The 16795-nt window shown below is 43.3% G+C and overlaps 2 long non-coding RNA genes across 2 annotated transcripts in view; both read left to right on the top strand.

The window, feature by feature from the left end:
- The first annotated feature begins 1050 nt into the window (after positions 1-1050).
- LOC139790265 (uncharacterized) lies at positions 1051-5032 on the top strand. Its single transcript, XR_011723439.1, has 2 exons — positions 1051-3050; positions 4216-5032. It is a non-coding gene; the product is annotated as an uncharacterized lncRNA (long non-coding RNA).
- A 5204-nt stretch (positions 5033-10236) lies between these two features.
- The window catches only part of LOC139790264 (uncharacterized), a 42241-nt gene continuing 35682 nt past the window's right edge, over positions 10237-16795 (top strand). The window contains exon 1 of the long non-coding RNA XR_011723436.1: positions 10237-10424. This is a non-coding gene — a long non-coding RNA (uncharacterized lncRNA). The remainder of the gene's footprint in view (positions 10425-16795) is intronic.

Genomic DNA, 16795 nt, shown 5'->3' on the forward strand with positions numbered 1-16795 from the left:
TTGTCTCCCTGATTCTAATAGTCCCATTATCCCAGTGCCTCGAAGGAAGGAAGAAGTCTGCAATTTGGTTCTTCACCTGAGCAGAGTATTTCTTCCTGTGAGCACTGTCTGCATCACTCTGCTCACTGCACACACAGCCTTGATAATGTCTTTTAAGTTTTGTATTTGAAAAAATACTAGGAAAAACTCCACTGTCTGGATTGTGTCTAGATTCTCATCTCTTCTGCCTTACTGCATTTTCTGGCACCATCTGGGCTCTTCCTAGAGTGTTTCCCATGGCTCTGAAAAACACGTGTATTAGTCCATGCGTTTCTGACCTTGTCTGACTTATGGACAGTAGACCAAGCAACATACTCTGAGCAACACTGAAGTATCCCTGGGGGCTCCAAAAACAGAAGCAGAGAGGCCGGTTTAGCTTTTTTAACTGTCTGGCCACAAGCATTCGTGGAGGATGTTGCAAACAAGTCGTAATGGCTATTCAAGGAGCAAGGAAGCCCTTATGCTCAACAGAGAGAGGAAGCCAAAACGCAGTGTAGAGATTGAGATGTGCTGAACGAGGCTCTGCCCTAATACTTTTTTATACACAGCAGCAGTCGCGTTGCTGAAGCGAGTTCATTAAATTTCCGCATGTCCCAGGCTGGAACTATTAACACAAGGGTTTCAGGCTGTGCTTCTACACAGCCCGAGAGACATCTGCTGGTGAAAGGTGCTGTAGCACTCCGCATCCACGGCGAATTTGAAGCTCAGGCACCCGGGACACAGAGATGTCAGCAATATCACACGTGTCAAACAATTCAGGGAATAAAAGATTAACAGAAAACTAGCAATTGCAGAGACAGATAACTGGTCCAACTTTAGCAGCTGTCCAGTTCTGTAAATGCACTTTTTGCACACACAACTTCTGCCTTGGATTGAAAGCCAATGGCCATGTTCAGGATCATATTTGTACAAATTAAAAGCTGCTTCTTGACCCATTTGAAAGGGAGATGAGATTTATCAATATATTGTAGGATTTATTAGTTCTTTTGGTAAAAGTAGGGACTGACTTTTTATTTCTTTTCCAAAACAAACAAAATCTCCTTAAAGGATATGTGCTAGTCCAAATTGTCTGTTGGCCTAATACAAGAGCTCTCAAATTTTTGTTTTCTTTTTGAAAGCTTGGAATATAATATGAATAAAGAGCATGAAGGTCCTGTTTCAAGGAATAAAAACCTTGCATTTCACCTCCTGCATTTAAATTGTTTGTTATAGCAGCACAAAATAGGCAAGGTGAGAACCATGACCAGTAAGGTAGATCTAGAAGTTAATTTGCATGTTTGTTTAACTGTTCATCCTAATTCAAAAATTGTATTATAATTTAGATTTATATATAATTAAATGTGTATGTAATTGCATACAATTTAAGTTGTTTAAAAATTAGAATTTATCTTTTACATAGTAGCTCTACCTATTCAAAGACCTGAACCTGTGTCCAACCATATATGCATGCAGAAGTCCTAGTTCTTCCACTGCAATTTGTTGGAGGATAGAAATTTGCACTATCAGAACAAACTGAGGCATAGTCAGAGATTAGAGATGTTCTAGAGATCAAACATCAGGTCTTTGGACCAGCAGTTTTAAAACAAGTGTGCTGGCTATGAAAATGGTCTCCAGTACCTATTGTACATTCCTGAAAATTGTGGTATGTGACAAATAACATTGTCTGTGCCTTCTATATGTATATAAAATTTGCCATGGTTGAAGTCTGTCTTTTGGATAGTTCCAGAGGTAATTGTCTGAAGCTCTCTTGGAGGGCTTCTGTCAAAAGGAATTAGTATTTCTACAACTCCTTGGCCAGTTCCACAACAGTACTAAAATAGTCAACTGCCTTACGCATCAGCTGGCCTTACTTAGGAGGAGCAACTCAAACGTTTTTAAAAGCAAAATAGCTGCCATTCTTCCACTGATTCCTGCCAGAAAGTTTCTTCCTGCCAGAAACCGAAAAGGTTTCAAGGAAATGAGTGTCTTTATTTTTCTCTCCATCTGTCTCTATTTATAGCTTATGAGTATTGGAAAATTTGTGACAAGGATTTGGGAGAGAAATGGATTTTAGAAATTCAAGATCAAATATTTTGTTGAAGAGAAGCCTGAACTGTTCTTGATGAAAAGAGCAGCTTGATGGCCAAGCCTTGAAAGTGAGGTGTGTGCCTATGCTTAAGGTACATATCTGAAAATAGAAAGTGATTAGTTGCAGGAATAAATCTTCAGTTGACAAGGGTTCCCCATCACTTCTAAGTGTTCATCTGGAGTCCAGAAGCCTGTCTTGAAGCTCCGTTTTAGACATGAAATTCATCAGCCTTTGTTTGTGGCCAGATGGAGTGCTCTTTTTCCTCATTGCTCATGACAGTAGTTGCAGTATGAGAAAATATTACTCAACATCAGTACGAAATATTCAGGTCACTTAACAACATTTAGAACTGTATTGCATTATGAGTTTCTTTCCTCACAACACATTTTCCCACGATTGTTTTATCCACTGATGACTGCATCCCCAGCTGAAGCAGGCTGGTAAAATTCATCCAAAGTCCTTGAAGTCAAGGTGATTTAAACGGACAAAGGATCTTTTCTGAAGGTTATCTGTTGCAAGATATCTGGCACTTGGTCTTCAAACTCTGAGCTGTATAGTCCTTATCTTGGTAAAGTCAGCAGCAATGACTTCACGGAGTTAAGCGCAAGTGGACCTTAGGTTATTACTGCTCAGCTATGATCCTTTGAATCATCTCACACTCTGCAGTATACAGTGGTGTCACATGATTATTCCATTACTTGTTATTCAGGTTTTCTCTTATTTCCTTCTGTTTTTCTATTGTAAACGATATTTCACCTTCACTGTTTTATATTCTACCAGAATCTAATTTGAAATGCATTGGACTGATTTACAATTTTTAACACTGCTCATTCCTCCTTCTCTTTGTAATTTTCAGTTCCAAAATCTGGGCCAGGATGTAAAAACATCTTTGCCAGAAGTGTGGTAGTATATCAGCAGGGAACCCATTGGAGGCACTGCCCAGGTCAGTCTAGGTCCAAAGTTGCTCAGAAATTGTATCTGGAAGTTTGATTCTTTGTGGACCTTTATTAATAAAATATTATGAAAATACTAATTAAAAATCAGTTAAAGGGAAAAAAATATTTAAGCTTGGATCATGTTGTACTGGTCTCGTTGACCTATTGTTTTTCAGGTTTGGGGTTTTGTTTTGAAATCACCCCTCTTCTCCCTTAAGAAAAAAAATAATAAAAAAATGAAGTCAAGGTAAACAAACTTAGAATACATCTGTCTCGCAAGGCTCATTTATAATTCAGCTGACAGGGGTGGCTGATCCTAGAGAAGATAGAAAATGGCAAAGTAACTTTCTGCTGCTGTTACATCACTTTTTTTTTTTTGAGTGTGTTTATGAATGTATTTGTTTTTTTTACTGGTTATTCATCTTGTTAACTTTAATTAGAGGAGGCCTTGGTTTTGTATCATTCTCTTTATAATGGCTGTTCATGTTGTATCCTGGAAGAGTGTGTATATGTAAAAAAAAGTGTGTATATGTAATATATATGTATGGAAAGAGTATTTGGCTTAAAATTCAAAACGAGATACCTCGTATTGTTTGAAGTATTTAAAGTAGAGGACTAACTGATGGTTTCAGCTGCAGTATGCTGGTAAATGGTGTCAGTAAGAGATATACTTGGCCTAGGGCCTGCAAACTGTGATAGTTGATATTTTTCGCACACTACATAAACAAATATTGTGCTATTATTCTTAGCAAAAAACATGAATAACACTCTTGCTTCATTCTCTTTGTCTCCACAAACACTTTATGGTAATTATTCATCACCAAATAAAACATGAGACCATGTACACTGCAAAACCCATTGGGCAATTTTGCACTCTGCTAGGCTGCAAGGTCTGCCACAAACTTGGCTCAGCTGAACACAGTGGTGACAGTACTTCCCATGCAGAAGTCACATATCCTTTTCCTTTTGTACGTGGAGGTGCATATTTCACTTAGTGAGTAGCAATGGTGTGGTACACTAGCCCTAAACATGTTTAACTAATGAAGCCCTGTGTGTAATATTGGCACATGTAAAATCCACACATTTAAAAACTGCATTCATTAGAACTTTTTAAGAGTAGTTTTCCTGTCCTGCCCTTGCCCACCAGCCAATGCTTTCTACTTTTCATAACAGACCCCTGATACCCAAGTGTCTGAAGAACCTCAGGGTCTCTGTTGCTTCAGCTATGCTGTAACAATGCCGCTTCTACCAACCTTTCCTCTTCCACTTTCTCCTCCTGCCCCACTGCTACTGCTGGCTCTGATCAACTCCAAGTATCATCAATTGCCATGATTAACGGCGTCTTCTAGGAAGACCTCCCTGGGAAGCCTGAGACTTTGGCTTCTCTATCAGTGTTTCATTCTCCATGTGACAGCTCTGGTACATGTCCTTCAGTTATCAGAGCAGAAGTCAAGGATTTCTGTGCATGCTGAAGCTCATTTTCCGGCAATGCCTTGGAGATATGAATAGGAACCTGCCTACAGTTCTCTTTCAATTTGGAAACTCCCACCAACTGTTTGATGAATGGGAGACAGTCACCCTAATATCTTTGCAGATATGGGACTTGTGTCTTAGAAATTACTGTGTACTGGGATTTCAGATGGGCTGTATGCACAGTGTATCTTATTCTTGGCCTTCTAAGTATCAAGATTAATGAAACCCTACTGACCTGGATCAGTTATACTCTGCACAAGTACTCTGTTCTTTTTCAATGTTTCTCAGTGTTAGATGTCAAATATACTGGAATCAGTGGAAGGACTTCATCTAGTACTGTGTACCCTAAGTGACTGGTGAAGCTAGGCAGTGTCTACAGGCAAGCTGATGGCCAGATCAATTCTGCAGTAGGCTACTAACATGATCCTGGGGTGGCTGATGGCCTTGTTGGTCCTGTGTTTCCAAGACACTGCTATATGGACGCTGTAGGAATTCAAACAATAAAAATCTTCATGTACCTGCTGCTGTACTTTTATGTTTTTATAATGTTATTCTAGAGTAGCAGCAAGACTGTCGAATTCTTTTTATTTATAGTTGGTTCTGGATGCACCTGGCAGTACATTTTCACAAGCAATCTTAGAGGATATAGAAGACAGTAGACAATATTGGAATGTCTTGCCCGTACTACTGCTATCCATAGATAATCACCTGGAACTGAGCATCGAAGGAACCCATCTGTTCAGTCTTGACCAAAGGGGAATTGAATATAGGTGGGTTATCAGCACCTTCAGTGCAGGTGGCAATGTAACAGAATTGTTTACTGAAGTCTTTCTGCACTGGGATGTCTTATGATACTGTACAGAATTTTAAAAAGAAGTAACACAGTAATGATCTCAGAAGATGGATCAGCAATTATTTCCATGTTACCTCTTGATATTATGGATATGCTCTAACCAAGCAGTTGTCAGCAGATTCAAGTGTTACCCTGAAAAAGTGAGACTCTAGATCACAGATGCATCTCTCTGAATTTCTGCAATGGCTCTGGATTGAAGTCTAAAAAATTAGCCTTGTTTTAAGCCCTTTCTAACAACTGGCATTAGACTTGGTGGGAAATAACCTACTTGGCTAAGTTTCCCAGTCTGGCTTCTTGTCTACTTTGACTTAATTTTGATGAATTTTGCACCATGAAATCTTTCCTGGATGGCAAATGGTCTTCCATAGAATCTTCTTGTGTCCACAAACAGTATAGATGGTCTCAGGGCTTTTATTTCTTTTGAAGCCCAGATCTGTTATTTCTGGAACACAAATAAATACACAAAACTACATCCCCAAACCGTTCACACTGGAGTACTTAAGAGGACAACTGGAGCCACTTCGGCCTCTGAAAGAAACTATGCTGACCTGACTGCAAATGCTGAATCGAGGGACCCATGTTTGAAGCCATCTTCAGCAGAACGAAAAAAAAAGCTACAAACGGTTTGATAACCCTGGATGGCGTCGCTGCCGTTCTTTCGCATAAACTCTCCTGACCGGACAAGCAGGTGGCTAACACTGAAACAGCACCGAGCAGCGTGGAGAGGCTGAAAGGCAGGGGGTGGGGCTGGAAAAATGGAAAGCATGCGTGAAAGCACCAGCGGTTGGGCTGTAACTGAGACGCAACGCGCAACTTACTTTTGAATTTTGGGCTGGCAACAGCAGAAACTTCTGCGGTGGTTGGGGAGGATGGAAAAGGAGGAAGAGGGGAAAAGACGAGGAAGAAAAAGCGGTAAGAGGGGAAAAGGGGAGGAGGAAAAAGGGGGGGAAAGGGAAAAGGGGGAGGAGCGATAGGCGCCTGTAGGCAGCCGGGCTCTTTACGCACGGCTGTTCCTCGGGAAGGGCTTTGGCTCCCCCTCCCAGCGGAATCCGGGAGACCGCGGCCACCCGGAGGCCCCTCCGGAAGGGTTTGGGAGGGAGGGAGAGGGAGGGGGGCAGAAGGGGGAGGAGCGCGAGGGGGCGGGCGCAGGAAGGCTCGCGCGCGTGCCCCGGGCCGGGCCGGGCCGGGCGGTGCCACGTGGCCGCGCTGCCGGCGCGCGCCCGCCGGCAGGTGGCGCGCGGCCGTCGCCGCCGCCGTCCGATCGGTCCCGGGGCGCGACGCCGGTACCGCTGCTGGTGCCGACCCGCCTGCCACCGTGCGGAAAGCTTGGGGAGCGGGGAGGGGGAGGGGGAGGGGGAGGGGGAGGGGGAGGGGGGGGGGGGGGAGGGGGCGGAGGAAGAGGGAGGAGGGAGGGAAGGGAGGTGGGGTGTCGGGTCAGAGTAGCGCCGCCACCGCGCATCTCCCCGGCGCTCCCGCGGCCACCCCCACACCTCCCGGCCCGGCCCACTGCCGCCGGCCCGTGTTTTAAGTGGGAGGAGCGGCGAGCGGCGGGAGGTGGTGCCGGACTCACTTCCCGCTTCGTTCTCCCTTGGGCTTTCTGCTCGTTGTGGGTCTTGTGGGCTCAACGCTGCTCGCCGTGTGCGAGCGGGGAGCTCTTGACGAGCAGCGGAGCCTTACTGCCAAGGAGCCCAACGCCTTCTGCGGGGGTGCCGGCGGCAGATCCCCGCTCCTGGCAGCCCGGCCGCGAGGCACGTGCTGCAGCAACAACCCCGCCGGGGCCCGGGAGCTTCCTGACGGAGGCTCTTTGTCGTGGGGAGCAGGCAGTCACCACCGATGTGGCTCCTGTGGGTCTCCAGGTTTGTGTACTGAAATCTGAATTTTGGTTGCTCCCTTGGTTAGTTTTGGTGTTCTGTTTTTTTTTAGGCATAGATTTCATGTCCTTACACTAAGTTGCTTCCTCTGTTACTGCATGACTACAGAGTGGTCGTGAAGCTTGACACTACTCCATACATACTTGAGTGCCAAACTTAGTGAATAAAAGGCATGGTTTAGTGGTGGGCTTGGTTTATGGTTGGACTTGATCTTGAAGGCCTTTTCCAACCTAAACCAATTCTATGATTCTGTGACTGTCAGTGACTCTTATTTAGTTCACATGAGCAAGCTTACAAAGTTTAGACAAACACAAGCTTATCTTTTCCAGGTACGCTTCACACATAGACTCTGCATGTCCTGGGAGGGATTTCTGTACAAAAAGTTCTTCCCTAGTACTTAAAATTCATGTAAATTATTAGGTTTTACCCACCGAGGTGCCTTCTCTGCTCTCAACGGACAAGGCCAAAGATCAGGCAGCTGGGCGACAGTCTATACTTTACTTCAGGGATGTGATGATGTGTTTATTTCTACAAATTAGGAATGTACCTTGGTTTAAATTCTGCAGAGTGACACTTCGTTGGTAATGCCGCAGGTCACTCACAATGTAAGCTTTACCTAGGCACTGTCTGGTAATAGGTACACCATAGTAGCATTTGCAAATCAGCTGGCAGCAGTTACTTGTGCATTAGCAATATATGATGTAGACAGTCATTCTCCCCAAAAGCTGATTTTGTAAGCAGCTTAGGTCCCACTCTCAAGACATATTGAAGGAGATGTTCACTGTTAATTACATGGCAGTCTTTCCTTACTCTTAGCGATAAACTCAATATAATACAGGCAAATACATAATTTCAACAGCTCCTTGTTTTTTGCTATTCTGTCTGGTGTTGTCTTTGTAAATGCAATTTCAGAGGCACAATCTGCAACACAGCAGGTGCCAAGTGTAGCCTTCTTGTTTCAGAGGATCCAACTAACTGTCTATGTGGGATTCATTTAAAGAGTAGCATAGGCAGCAATGAAAAAGACTTATTTTTCTGTTGTCAAGAAAAATGTGGAATCTTCTTGATGAACCTGCCCATGTAGCTTGTCCCAGGGTTGTTAAAGACCACCTACTACCATGGTTCTCAGCAAGTTGCTTTTGAAGACTTTACAGTTTTGATGGAGAAAATTATTGTGTTATCAGTGAGCGTGGCCTTGCTTTTGCAGGTGAGTTCTGTAGAGTAGGCATGGATATTTAATGGTACTGTAACCAAAGGAACTTAGATATCTGAATACATTTGAGGATTTGGACTTCAGTTATTTGTTACAGTCTGTTAGTAATACTCCAGAGCTTGAGCTGTTATTTTCTGTTTATGTGTTTTTTGTGACTTAACCTGAATTTACTGACCTATGTGCATGTCCTAGCCTTGCTGCAGGGAAAGCAGCTACCTAACTCATCGCCTCTCTGCTTTCTCATGATTTTCAGAGCAGATGCAGGTAGTAGTCATTCTGTCCTGAGCAATCTCATGGAGGTTTCCATGGGTAAAGCCTTTGTGTAGACATGTATCCACGATACGTCTGCATGGCAGAAGCTAATGGCATAGAAAATTCACTGCAATTGACATTATAGTAGAGCTGGTGATTGGTGAGACTGAGCTGTATTTTGTCAGTGGAATAGCTTTCCAGATGGAGATCACATCTGCAGAGCTCAGATGCAGAGATCTGTACATTAATTTAGCAGAAGGAGGGGTGAGCATAGTTGAGGGTGCCAACACAATTAAAGCTGAAGAGAGAAGGAACTGTTTCTTACCAGCTCTTTGTACTCCTTACTTGAACACCAAGTGCTCTGAGCGTTGATTTGCACTGGAGTGGTCACCAACAGAGAACACAAGGGCTGGAGGCAAAATGTTTGAGCTTCATTTTGCCTGCTCTGATTCAGGTTCCACAGCCAGACAAGGCATGGGCACTGCAAGGAAGCTGTGTACATGCTGAATGAGGAATACCCAAAAGGCTGCCAGATGGAAGCTTGCACACTCTAGAGGTTGTTGCAATCTCTGCTCCTCTCTGGAGTGCTGGTGATGGACATAGGGCTTTAGATAAACACTTCAAAATATTCTCCCAAGAAGAAATGCATGTGGTTATTTTGAAGTGAGCAAGCAGAAAGCACTCTTTTGAAGGCAGCACAGTAACAGGAGAGGGAAGCTGCTTGCCCCAGTTCAGAGCTATTTATTCAGCAGCATAAAGGACAGCATACTCGTCATGGAGACCTGTGTAAAGAATGCAAAGGGCTCTGTGGCCATGAGAATTAGCATATGTACCAGCCTTGCATGTAGGTGGACATGCTTGTGGAAATCCCTGGCTAGAATTATACACATTTTATCTGAACAATACCACATAAGGTAGAGGAGAGATGGTGTAACACCTCAAAACCTACATTTCCTGAATGGCTCATCTGATATGAGTTACTTCCTGCCACTTCTGAGGCTAAAAGTATGGGAAGCAGGCTGCATGGATGGGTAGCTAGAAGATGTGGCTGTAGGGGCAAAAGGCATTTGTCTGCTGGGCTGGTGAAGAGTTCTCGCCTCCAGTCTCTGCTTACCCTGTTGCTTCTTTTTTGTAAAAAAAAAATAGTGCCATAGACAACATTTTTAAGAGCCCCAGGGATCACTGAGGCTTCACATTTTACTCTTTAGAGACCCTAGTTATACTGTTAGGAAAAGTAGTGTAGTAGTGCCAACCTTTTCCAGGAGTGTGCTGGTTTCAAATGGCAGATATTGATACAGGCCACAAGGAAGTGATAAACCATTAGTTGCTTCTTAGGTACCCGTTTATGTGTAGGACTTCACTATTTCAGCCTAAGTGGGAGAAGAACGATTTTATGACCTCATAATTGGCAGTTGTGTGAAATTTACAGGGAGACTTAATAAGTCTTTTCTGATAGCACAGTTTCCCTGTTTGCATTGCATAATTTAAAAAAGAATATAACACATCTTTAAGTAAACAAACAAACGTAATTGCAAGAGGTTGTCCAGAGGTCCCTGCTGATGAATCATGATATCCAAAGCGTATCTGAAAAACTGAAAAAAGCTGTTGGTCTTTCAGAGTGGATTCGGCAGAGGACACAAAGGCAATACTTGGGAACATCCTGGGGTGATGATTAGTGAAGCCTGGAAGATGCGAGAAAGACAAATGAGTGACCAAACTGGTAATGGTAATGGAATGCTAACATGCTACAGTATATCCTTGCTGTCATGACAATGAAGCACGGCTCCATTCATATCCACTGACTATGAGTTAAATGATGTATTTACCCCCTGCATCTCCCTTCTCCATCTTTTGTTTTTTCTCTCTTAATTTTCAGTTCCTCCTGTGATGTGCTCATAACACAGTTATCTCTGATAATTTTCACAAAACTGAGATTTTCAGGAAGTCTAAATGGAGTTACTTGCTTACCCAGTTTCCAATTAATTCCAATGTACTTGACAACCCCATGCTCAATTTTTTAAAACAATTGAGCTGCCCCTCTCCCCAAGTGCTATTGCTGGACTGTCAGTTTTGTTTTCAGGATCTGTCAGCAGCTTCTTCCCACTGGCTTTGGTCTCTCATTGCTGTAGCAGCCCTACATCTAAATCTGGATGAAAAGGCACAGGATACTGGCATAGCACTTACATCCAAAAATTCCGATAGGAGGAGAGCTCAGGGTCTGGAGAAACTGCTGAAGGACCTCTTGTTTGTGTTGGTTTTGAGATACATTTAGGACACTAGGAGCTAAAGGAAAAGAAGCTTCTGACTAAGTCCTGAACATTCTTCTGGCAGAACTTGGAGGCTGTCTTCCATCTCCTCATTTGGGTTTTTTTCTCTGATAATCTCTGGTGCATGCCAGAGATCTCGTTTATTCAGTTTTCTGAGGAAAGAAGCTTCTCTATTGCTTGAGTCATATTAAAAGAATCACTCTCAGAAGATGGCTGTCAGCAGTTGCTTGGGACCACAGGCCTAAACGATATTTATAAACAATAAGAAACATGCCTCATGCTGAAGTTTACATAATTTGCCCTGAAAAAAGGCCTTCTTATTGCCTCCTTTTGAGGGAGAGAATCCCTGCTCCCCCCAGGCACCCCAACACCTGTGGTCAGATTATTAGATGGAATAAATCATTACCACTCCAGTACTGTTTAAAAAAATTATGCCTGAACCATCAGTTTCCATTATTTTCTACATGGGTGTCTCGGAGAGTGGCTCTGCAAGTCTACTGAAGAAAATGAGCCTTTAATGGGAGGTGTATGGGCACCTATGGGTTGCGGGTACTCCTCCTCCTCCTTGGTCCTGGCCACCCTTTACTGTCTGCCATCGCTTCTACATAGTCTGAGATTGCCCAGATGTTTCCTGGGCTTGGAGCTGCTGGAATTTTTATTGCAGCTGACATGAGGGTGTGCATCAGGTAGCCTACATGTGAAATGCGGTGAAAAGCACTGCCGTGACCTCTGAGGCTGGAGCTTTATTGTGCTGGCTTGTGAGAAGCAGATCTCAAAGTTGCACTGTTCTTGAAGTAAAGAATCCTGCCATTCTCAGTGTCTTCTCTGGGGATGATGGGCTTTCCAGTCTGTGTGCTTATTAGATTTTTAGGCCTTCTGGTCTTTATGCATTTAGAGATATGAAAGAATGAATATTTTTTGATAGACCACAGCATGGCTCTATGGCAAGTGGGGAGCTGATCTCCCAGGGATGCTTTCTGGGACTGCTGCCATCATAGTCGAAAGGCAGAGAGCAGAGAAACGTGTGCTTCTGCTGCAAGTGCTTGTCTAAAAAGGAGGCCTGACCAACTGGGATCTGTGTCATTTGTCTACACAGAGCAGATTTCCCAGGGTAGAATGCATATATGGTCACAGCTCGTGACTTCTGCACTCCAGGGACAGGCACACATGGATAGTTGTCCAGTGGTTTTGACTGTGGAATCAGACCATACTGCTTCTTGCATTCACCAAGCAGAAGAGACCACAGATTTTGCATATGTCACTTTTCCTTCTCTGCCAAAATTTTCTGTTGTGGACCTTTTTAGAAGTATTACTTGAAGTCTTTATCACCAGTCTCATTTTAGAGAGGTAAACAGAGGCACTGGGGCTTACTCCATGCAGTGTTTGGCAGTTCTCCCTGGAGGCTTCAGGACTTCCTGATGCAATCTATGAAGTCTTTTTTGACATTAAAACTTTAAATGGCTTGGGGTCTGGCTGCCATGGAGACATGATCTCAGCCATCTGATGCACAGCATTTGAGCTCAGGCAGGGACTTGAATCCGGTGGTTCCAGAAAGGAGGCAGCAGGGCATTATCAATGAAATTTTTTCACCTGGAATGCCTCCTTGTTGGCCTACAGTCCATGCTTTCTTTGCAGCTTCCTGGAGTGACTGTAGTTCTTGTAGGTTTTGCCTGGATAGGTTGTCACCGCGTTTCTATTTTTGCATCAGCTTGAACTGTGACTAAAATTTCAGTAGGATGCGTTATTTATACATGGGAGCACCAACACAAAATGGACGGAGGGTGGTGTGAATGTTTTCAGAAGCTGCAAATTGGGATTTTCAAAATACTGAGAGCAGGGGGCTCAGCTTCCACTGGGGCTGCAGTAAGATGTGGGCACCAAAGTTTGTTCTTTTGGGGAAGAAGAACTCTGTTGCAGTTTATAAATTACCTTTGAAGAAAAATCTACTCTGGCTGCAGCAGCTGTATGGGCTGAAATCACTTCATTTTGCACTGAAAAACGAGTGAAATATTGCTGATGCTGTGACCCAGCACCTGGAGTACAAAACGTATGAGTCATAGCCTGATGGAGAAAGAGTCAAAGGTTCCACACTACGGCAGCATGGCTATCTCGCTGAAGTCTCCAGACTTTACAACCAGCTCTCAAATCTAAAATTCTAGAGTTGTTCTGGAGACAAGCCCTTATCTTTCAGCTGTAAATTTTTCACCATGCTCAGAGACAAAGCAAGGTTCCAACAGGTGAAACATATTATGCTTCTAAGATTCTCCCAGCAGTTTCCAAAGCTGCATTTTAGCCACATTGGCTTTTTTTTGATACAGATAAGATGGAAGCGATGATTTTTTTTCTCAGTTCTGTGTGCTCAGATGACACATTTACTGAGATTCTTGTAGTCCACTCCTACCTTAGTGATACTCATGAGAGGTATGGGAGTAAGGTTTGGGAAGGTTGTTTGAGGTAGTCATTCATAATGGTAGTCAGAACAGATATCCTAAAACAAAGCACCCTGTGTGTTTTACCAAGAGAAGTCGCAGTAACAGGTTTCAGTGTAAATGGGAGTTGTATTGCCTTCCATCAGAGATGACTTGAAAATAAAGTAATTTGATGGTAATACTGCAGATGTCTGCAGGAAACCCAGCACAGCCGTGAACACTGTAGTTACATAGCTGTCCAAAAAAGTACACGAAGGGAAGAGCTAATGTGCAATATTTCTATTTAAGATAGAGGGAGGAAATAGAAATTGTGATAGCATGCTATTTCAAGTAATAGTAGAAAGTACTTGATGTTTACATGGTGAATGGATCAATACTAATTCTGTAGTCAGGGCACATACAGTAGTTTGGATTATACAAGTGATAGATGCACTTGGTATAGCTGAAATTTCCACCCTGCAACATTTATTTCTCACTGCGTGTTAGATGGAATTTTCCACCCAACTATCTGAAAGGATTTGCATAAGAATAGCGATAGAGCAGTATTCTTTAATGATGTGCTTTTCTTTGTTAAACTTCAAAAATGTCTACAATGCATGATGAGGTTCAGATGAATTGCCAAGCTAATGCTTTTATATTTTCTTTAAAGAGCTTATCTTCACTGTGTTGTGGGAGTTACTTTATATTGTTGTCATAAAGGCAGTAGCAGTAAAGCCGACTTTGTAGCAACCCTGGTAGGTGCCTGTCCTCCTTTACCTTCTGGTCTTCACTACTGCTGAAGGAGACAGATCACAACACTCCTTACCCATCACCTGTTTCCTTACTGCCAACTCATTTGTACTGCTTCTGTGGTGCTCTCTGTGGCATTATTCATGGTTGCACTGTGTCATTTTGCTTTTGCAGCAATGACCCTCTTGGCACTTAAACTTGATCTGCCCTGGTTGCTGTACTGTTTCTTGTAACTAGGTCATAAGCAGACTCTTCCCAGAATGATGTCTTGATTTAAAAGAAACTCAGGATTAAACCAAATGTGAAAATTCTTTGGCAGAGGTAATTTTTACAAGATTTTACAAGAATTATAGAGAAGACCCTTTTGTTTTGTTGTTTAGCCCTTTCAAACAAAAATCTAATTCTTCAAAATACGAGAGAAAAGCTGCTTGAAATTGGTGAATTTTAGGAATGTAACCTGAGGAAAAGTAATATTTCCTTACTTGGGCACCAGTCCAGTGAGTCACGTTCTGGCCTGCAGTGTAGTGGAGCTGTTTTAAAGCCTCCAACAGCAGGAAAAATAAGCAAGTGTCTCTGAGGTTTGTTATCAGTCCAATTGCACATAGAGTGCAATGATTCCACTTTTACTACAGCTATTAGACAGAATGGAGCTAATTCTGACCTGAATCAAGACTTCTGTAGCACAGCATGAGTGTAACTGAGAAACTATTTGGATCTTGTTTGTTTGTGTTTATTTTTCTTTACTTTTGTATTTACAGATAAATGGTATAAGTTGGAAACTTTAACAGACATAACTTTGTCTCTGTTGATCTGAGGCTCTGCTCCAATGTCAGACCTCACATGTCAAGTTCACTTTTATTGTATTTTGCTTGTGCTTCTGAAAGGATAATGCTAGCTGTATATCCTGTACATGGACATTCTAGCTATTTACAAGAACGCAGCACATCCTATATTTGTGCCTTCGTTGTCAGTCATGTCCACACAACAGTCACTCTCCTATCCTGTGATCTCACTTCTTCAGCCTATCTTCCTCAGCCCTCCAAACTCTAGGATAACTGCGTAGCAAGAAGAGAGCACAGGTATCTGAGCTCAAAGAAAAGAGGGAAGTTTTTATAGCAAATCTCTTAAAACCAGCATCTGTTACAATGTCTGAAAAAATAAGCAACTGAAAATCAAACCCTGCGCAGTGGATTCCTCACTGGCAGCTGTAGAAGGTGGTGTTTTACTCCAGTGCAGTGCTGCACAGGTACATGTGGACCTATTTGTGAGTGCATCTACAACTATACACAACGTGTGTATTTGAATATATGTATTGACATTTACAATGTAAGATCAGAGGACAATTCAGGTTGGAAGGGACCTTGAAAGGTCTCTATTCAAATCTACTCAAAGCAGGCTGACATGTGACATAAGACCATTGTGTTCACAGTTTTATTCAGCTGGGTCCTGAGAACTTCCAAGATGGGGCAGCCCAGCCTCTCTGGGCAACCTGCTCGGCTGCCTGCCCATCCTCAGGGGAAGAAGTGTGTCCCTATCTTCCACCTGAACCTCTCCAGTTTCAGCCATGCCACTGTCCCTTACTTTCCTGTGAGACACTGTTGGGAGGAACTTCTCCCTTTCTCACCAGTCTTTTTGTGGTGGGCACTGTGGTGCTTCAAGGTGTCCCAAAGCCATCCTTCTCTTCTTGCTTGAATCAGCCCTGGACCCACAACCTGTCCTGGCAAGCCAGTGCTCCATCCTCTCTGTCTTAGTGGCATCCTCTGTTCCCCATCAGTTTGTTGACATCTCTTCCACCAGGTCCCTGGGACAGGACTTAGTGTCCCGATGAGGCCTCTTGAATCTTCCGCAGTCCCCTGCTGGGGCAGAGCTGCATGCTGTTTCTTCTCCGGTTCTCCCTCCTCTCCCTCCCCTTTCTACAACATGTACAAATGTTTGCCTTAACCATGTTTTTCAAAGTTGTTCTTGTGCTGATGTTTAAACTAGCATATTCAAGACATAGCATGCTTAAACTCAAGCATTTTTTATGTTTTGTTGAATTTTTGAGGAGTGACAGATCCTCACATCTCTGATTTCATATTACTCTATCTCAAGTATAACCCGTAATCAAGTACATCCCCGTAATCACAACATAACCCTTGTCCTGCCTCCGGAAACATTTAATGATGATGGGACCATGTGTTTAGACTTGGCATTCATTACACTGGTTTGAGAAGGGAGGATGTCCTACCTGTGGATCCTCTTGCTAATGGGACTGGCACTAGGACATACACAAAGATGATGTGGTGGAGTAAGCAGTTTGGAGGAGAGGATACTAGCACAGTCAACTGTACCAATGCTAGATCTGAATTTATGGGTAAAAAATACAAGACCAGCTGTAATACACAGAACACTTCTGTGCACATGCATATTTTGCGGTATTTTTTCTTCCCCAGAAACATGGGGAGCTGGTTTCTCTTCCATTCACATGACAAAAAAATGCCTCTATGGCTTTGTTGTTTCATCTCTGCACACTGCATGTGCGACTGTCCCACAGTGTTGCTCTGTAGCACTGGGTGAGGTGTGTGGGAACTGTAGTTGTATCTTGGAGCAGTGTGTACCGAGGTCTGTGTCATGTCAGGTGTCACAACTAGTGGCTGGCAAGTATTGGTAGGTCTGTCTGCTGAAAT

Source organism: Heliangelus exortis, chromosome Z, assembly GCF_036169615.1.
Source record: "Heliangelus exortis chromosome Z, bHelExo1.hap1, whole genome shotgun sequence".
Lineage (NCBI taxonomy): Eukaryota > Metazoa > Chordata > Aves > Apodiformes > Trochilidae > Heliangelus > Heliangelus exortis.